Source organism: Acipenser ruthenus, chromosome 7 (genome assembly GCF_902713425.1).
Source record: "Acipenser ruthenus chromosome 7, fAciRut3.2 maternal haplotype, whole genome shotgun sequence".
Classification (NCBI taxonomy): domain Eukaryota; kingdom Metazoa; phylum Chordata; class Actinopteri; order Acipenseriformes; family Acipenseridae; genus Acipenser; species Acipenser ruthenus.
In genome coordinates, this window is record NC_081195.1 from 30,346,113 (window position 1) to 30,352,969 (window position 6,857).

Sequence of the window (6,857 nt, forward strand, 5' to 3'; positions counted from 1 at the left end):
ATTGCAATGTCGGACCAGGTCCGACAATGAACCGCAAAGGGTTAAAAGAGGTTCAGTGCTAACTGACACTGTTTGTAGGTTATAATGGTCAAGGAAATAGAAATTAGACACAAAGGCCAGGTATTGCAAATTAGTAAAAATAAATGATGAACCCTTTTTTAGACAGAATGATATTTGAAACTAAAAAGATCTATTTGATTTCATAGGAATATGTTTTAAGTAGTTTGGTCTAATAAGAAAACTGACGAGTGTTATTGCTTGTTCATGACTTTACTGTAGTGATAGAGGACTGAAGAAGCCGGAACAGCATTCAATTTAATCAGTTTAAGGATTGGTTCAGTTTCTTTCTCCAACTAAATAAAAAGTCCTTTAGACATTATAATAGCCATCAAATTACATAATATAAAGGTATTATGCTATGTTCTTTGTGTTAGTTTGTAATAATATACTATAATGTACCTTGTTATTAATCCACTGTATTATTGTTTAAGAATATTTCTTTATGACAACTAACAATATTATTAGTGGAATTAGATTAGAGTCTGTGTGAAATGGTTCTTTGATAGAAACTGCTGCCTAGCATTGAGAAGGGGGCCTCTTTCTCTTATCAAGATATAAGGGCTATGAAAGAAAGTAGGGGACCTTTTTCACATTCCACTTCAGTAAAACTGCAAGTCATGGATTTGGAATTTAAGGTTTATGGAATTAATGGTTTAACACAGATAAAAAAATCTATCTTGAAACAATATGCAAAATTATAGCATAACAGACATTAATAGGCCATATATCTGAAAAAGTGCTTGGAATGATGTTTCACATTAATCACGGACATTAGCTTTAAAAAACGGGACTGTGGAAATCTGCTTGCACAAGCAGACTCTCGAAGTCAGATAAAGGTCAGAGCCTGGTACATACAAGACTATTATTACCACTTAAAGTTAATTAAACTAATTGACCTGACTACTGTATGAGGCAATCTTTTGTCAAATACTCTGTTAGACATTACTATATGGAATCAAAACTGACTCATTAAAACATATTGAAACACAATATGAGGTTAAGAGAAACACATACTTTTAATTTAGCAAAATATAATCAATTATAGATGATGTCACATATTAAAAACATCTCTCATATATACAGTAACACATATAAGAAATAGTGTTTGCATGCGCATATAACAGTAGTATTTTTTATATTACATTATAAACCAGGATCTTGTGAACCTTAATTCACCTAACTATTCAGATAAAGGAGGGGGTCAAGAAAAACAGGGTATGAGATCATGTTTCAGAGTTGGACAAATATGAAGTCTTGAATTTATTGGTATATGACTCCACTTAATTCAGAAAAGTTGGCCGGATCTTTTTGAAAACTATTATTTGTAAAAAAGTTAAGAACTGTCTAAACAGATTAATGATTGGATTTAATTGAGGCTTCTCATGTTTTACAACAAGGAGAAAAACCTATAAAACCCCTAAGTAATCATAATGGAGTAACACAATCATACCTGGCAGGGTAAAGTGGTCCATTTTCTGCAGACTTACACATTTAAGCTGATTGAACTCAGTTTCATCTGCTTCTTGAAGACAGTTCTGTTCTTTTATTTACTCTGCACTTCTTTGTATTGAAGGGTAAGGATTTATTCAATTATTTTTATCTCACATGTATTGAATGCATTGCTAAAAGGGATCTACACTATGTTTTAGAATTATGAGAGCATTCAGTTGAATGTGCTGAAATATAGCAGTGGGTGCTTTAGGCGATGTGTTCTTGGCCTGAGATGTTTCAGGTGGGGGCACTTTGTGAACAGTCTGGGGGGGAGGCTGCGGAGCCTGCCCAGGGGTCTGGCTCGGCTGCCTCCGCTCAGGACCGACCTGATCCCGAGTTGGAAGCCATGGGAGCTGATTTTTTAGCTCGTTCCCGTGACTTCCGACGTGAGCAAGGGTGTGACGACATGCTGAGCAGGCTCTTTGACCAAGCAGCTGTGGTTAATGGTCATGTGGACAAGCCCAGACACCCTGCCATGTACCCTCACTTTGAAATTAATCAAGACGTTTTGTACTGTGTTGAAAAATTACCCCAGACGGGGGAGGTGCGTCACCAGTTGCTCATTCCTCAGCCCTTTAAGGAGGATTTGCTGCAGCTTGCTTACACTATTCCCCTCTCTGGTCATTTGGGAAGGGACAAGACCAAAGCAAGGCTCGTGACACGGTTCTATTGGCTGGGCTGGATGGTGACGTCAGGCGTTTTTGTGAATGCTGTGTGGAATGTCAGAAAGCTAGCCCTAGAGCCGTCCCATGAGCACCACTGGTGTCATTGCCCTTAGAGGAAGCTACATTTGAGCGTACTGGAATAGAAAAAGTGGGACCGCTAGAAAGGATTGCGGCAGGATACACACACCTATTGGTCATTTTGGATTATGCTACGCATTATACAGAGGCCATTCCCCTCCGATCTGCGTCTGCTAAATCTGTTGCTAACAAGCTCGTAAAGGTTTTCTCCCGGGTGGGGATCCCCAAGGAAATACTGACCAACCAAGGCACCAACTTTATGTCCTGGCTAATCCGCGGAACATGTAAACTTTTGGGGATTAAGACCATTAGGACCTCGGTATTTCACCCCCAGACTGACGGTCTTGTGGAGCGGATTTCACCATTCCAGCTGCTGTATGGGCGGAGACCCCAGGGTGTGCTCGATCTGGTCAGAGAGGTGTGGGAGGAGCAGCAGGTCAATTTGACCAATACTGTCCGGTATGTGTTGGACCGGCACAAACATCTTGAGTCTGGGGGAAAATGGGCACATGACAATTTGCAGCAGGCTCAGCACAGACAGGAGACCCAATATAACATGTGGGCCCAGTTACGCATGTTTCAGCCGGGGGATAAAGTGCTTCTATTGTTACCCAGCTCTGAGTCCAAACTTCTGGCGAAGTGGCAAAGACCTTTTGAGGTTACACGCCGGGTTGGGACGGTGGTTATGAGATCTGCCAGCTGGAGCGACGGAGCCGAAGCACATTTATCATGTAAACCTGTTGAAGCCTTGATTGCAACAGGAGGCTTTGTTAGTGGCGCAAGCAGATGACGTCACAGACCTGGGACCTGATCTTTCTGTGTTGGCGAAAAAAGGATCAGTACAGATTGCAGATAATCTGACACCAACACAGAAATGTCAGGCTCGGGCGCTGGTGGCGGAGTTTCCTGATGTGTTTTCTCCCGTCCCGGGGTAGACTCGAATAGCAAACCATCACATTGAAGTTAAGCCGGGGGCGCCAGTTCGCCAGAGGCCGTACTGCATACCTGAGTGCAAAAGGCAGGTAGTAAAGGCGGAGACTGATGAGATGCTTAGACTGGGTGTAATAGAGGAGTCCCAAAGTGACTGGAACAGTCCGATTGTTTTAGTGGATAAGCCGGACGAGTCAACTCGATTTTGCATTGACTTCAGGCGAGTCAATGAAAAGTTGAAGTTTGACGCTTACCCCATGCCCCATGTAGATGAGTTGCTGGAGCGTCTTGGCACAGCTCATTTTATGATGACACTGGATTTAACGAAGGGGTACTGGCAGATGCCCCTGACCCTGGAATCCAGAGAGAGGATGGCGTTTTCGACTCCCTTCGGGTTGTACCAATTTAGGACCATGCCCTTTGGGTTGCACGGAGCACCAGCCACTTTCCAGTGAGTGATGGATCGCATTTTGCGGCCCCATCAGCAGTACGCCGCTGCTTACATAAATGACGTGGTTATCCACAGTGAGGACTGGCCGAGTCATCTGGGTAAAGTAACGGCAGTACTGCAATCCTTGCGGGAGGCAGGGCTCAAAGCTAACCCAAAAAAATGTGCCATTGGGAAGAGTGAGTCAGCGTATTTGGGGTATCGAGTAGGGAGAGGCAAGATCAGACCACTGATTGCTAAGCTGATTGCTGATTGCCTTGGCTGATTGGCCGGTCACTATGCCCAAAACCCAGGTGCGCTCTTTCTTGGGACTAGCGGGTTATTATAGGAAGTTCATCCTGAGCTTCGCCACGCTCGCTGCTCCCTTGACAGACCTCACCCGGAAAGGCTGCCCCAAATACGATTCAGTGGATGGAGCTGTGCCAGAGAGCCTTTCTTGCTTTGAAGCGAAGGCTGTGTAGCAAGTTAGTGCTATGCAGTCCTGATTTTAGTAGGAGGTTCACCCTGCAGATGGATGCGTCAGAGACAAGTCTCGGGGCAGTGTTGTCTCAGGAGGTGCGGGGAAGTGAGCACCCAGTCCTCTACATCAGCAGGAAGATCCTTTCTCGCGAGAAAAATTATAGCACCATCGAGAAGGAGTGTCTCGCAGTAAAATGGGCAGTCGAGTCAGTACTACCTCCTGGGGCGACACTTCACCCTGATTACGGATCATGCCCCCTTAGCATGGCTTCACCGGATGAAAGATAACAATGCCAGAATCACGCAGTGGTGCTTGGCCCTGCAGCCCTATGCCTACAGGGTAGTCCAGCGAGCAGGGAAACTGCATCAAAATGCAGATTTTTTCTCTCGAGAAGACATGGGGTTGTAGGATTTTCGAATGTTCCAGTGGTGCCATTCTGAGGGGGAGGATGTGTAACAGGGGAGATCTGGACTGACTATCTGGCACATGCGTGGTACTGCAGGAAGAGGCAGCAGTCTCGTAGGATCTGCCTGTCAGTCATGGTGATGACACGGAGAGGTGGGGAAGAGGGTGTGTGGGCTTTCCCTCTCTCTGAGTGGCTGAGAGGCGGGCCTTGGGAGATTGCTCGGCCCATAAGAACTGTGCTTGGTTGTGCATTCGGGTGGCCGAAGATGTCAATGTAAAACAAGGACCAGGCAAGCAGACTCTTTCGAAGGGAACACCTTCATTCCAGAAACAGCGCTGATTCAAAAGGTAGCTGACATTTGACTGAGTGCAAAAGTTTCTTGGATAACTTTTATAGCCAATTTATGTTTTTTTTTTTTTTAATATTCCTATTATTAGTAGTGTTCATTTCAATCATGAATGTAAACTACGGTGGAATTTCTGGTTTGCGGGGGATTTCTCTGTGAGGCAGGGAGCAACTGTCACCATTTCAAGTGTATGTAGTAGAGAAAGCGATTTTGAAGAGATCTGTTTTTACCATATATATTTTCATTACCAAAAATACTTCTATAAATGCCGAGCCCTCAAAGTTGTACCCCCCTCCATGAGTCTAAAATGTGCTGACAAAGTAAAAAATTGGGCTAAATGACATTCAAATGACTCTGCGAAAATTACCAGAACTTTGGATTTATCCCCCCAGGCATACAGGAGACCTTGTAATGCCTCTTGAAAATAAAAGTATACATTTTAGTCATAAATATTAGTTCTCTGTAGTTGCACTTACATAATATGTTTGTATAAAAAACTATTTCTGTTCAATTGCTCATTTATTTAAAACATTTCAGTTGCATAGATGTATGATGTATGACATGCTTGAATAAAACAAACACTTTGACATCCACGATAACTTTAACGTTTCTCTTGCGTAAGCAGCCAAAAGTGCAGAGTGGTGGGGGAGGGATGTCAGGCTTGCAGTGAACTCCTTTCTAATTATTCAAAATAATAAAATGGATAAATAAAAAAACTACAAAAGTAAAGCAATCAAAGTGACCGTTTGGCAATTCTACAGATGAGGGTATTATATCTCCCTTACCAACATTGCGTCTCATGCTTTGTCAGCATGCGTAATACATAAGAACATAAGAATATAAGAAAGTTTACAAACGAGAGGAGGCCATTCAGCCCATCTTCCTCGTTTGGTTGTTAGTAGCTTATTGATCCCAGAATCTCATCAAGCAGCTTCATGAAGGATCCCAGGGTGTCACCTTCAACAACATTACTGGGGAGTTGATTCCAGACCCTCACAATCCTCTGTTTAAAAAAGTGCCTCCATATATTTAGGAAGAATCGCAAATACACAGCCAGGGAACTTTTAGAAATAAAGAAGCCTCAATGCTTCTCGTGATGAAAAATAGTTTATTTGGGGCTCATGAGAGGCATATCTGGTAAAGCCCCTACTCTGATTGCAAAATGTGGACAGTAAGCTTGTTTCAAAATCTATGCCATTGTAGGTTTTAATTGGGAAATCCCAGTGGGTGGTGCAGAATTGGCAGAGTGCTTTTCAGAATTGGGAGGGTTTAAGCCGGCTAGGGTTTCCTTGGTTCACCTTGCACAAGTAACTCCTGCAGCCTCCCAGGTGCCTGCAGGTTCAGGGCGTTTGAACCCTCTGAACAGTGTGTCATTGCGGTGAGCCCAGTCCATTTCAGTTGCCAATTCCAAATTGGATAAAAAAGGGTGAAAAGAATTACACATTCTTCATTTTTTATTTTGTTTGCCAAATTAAACTGAAATACAAATTGGCAAACAGCTTTATGACTTATTTCCCAAATTGATTACATTTACTAAATTCTTGAAAAGCCTGATTTGTATGAAATTCCTTTAATTTATTTTTTTTAGAAATATGTTCATTGGTGTTTGTCCCTTAACTTTTGTTTTTTTTTACGTAAATATAAGCTATAGAAAATGCATGGGCTGCACAGTGTATGTATGGTGAGTGAAGGCTTCCTGAGCCAGCCACCCAACCCCCTGGCAGCCAATTGTGCAGCACCACCCTGGGAACTCACTGTCACAGTGGGCAATGGCATATCCTGGACTGGAACACAAAATGTCTACAGTGCCGAGTTCCTCTTCTTTAGAACTCTTGTCCTGTAGAGTAGAACATATGGCAAGTAGACACACTTTCTTGCAATAAGAGAGCGCTATTCTGACTTTGTTTAGTGTATTTAGATACTGTGGATGAGACAAATGTGGGCCCCTATGCACATATAAATCACATCAGAAT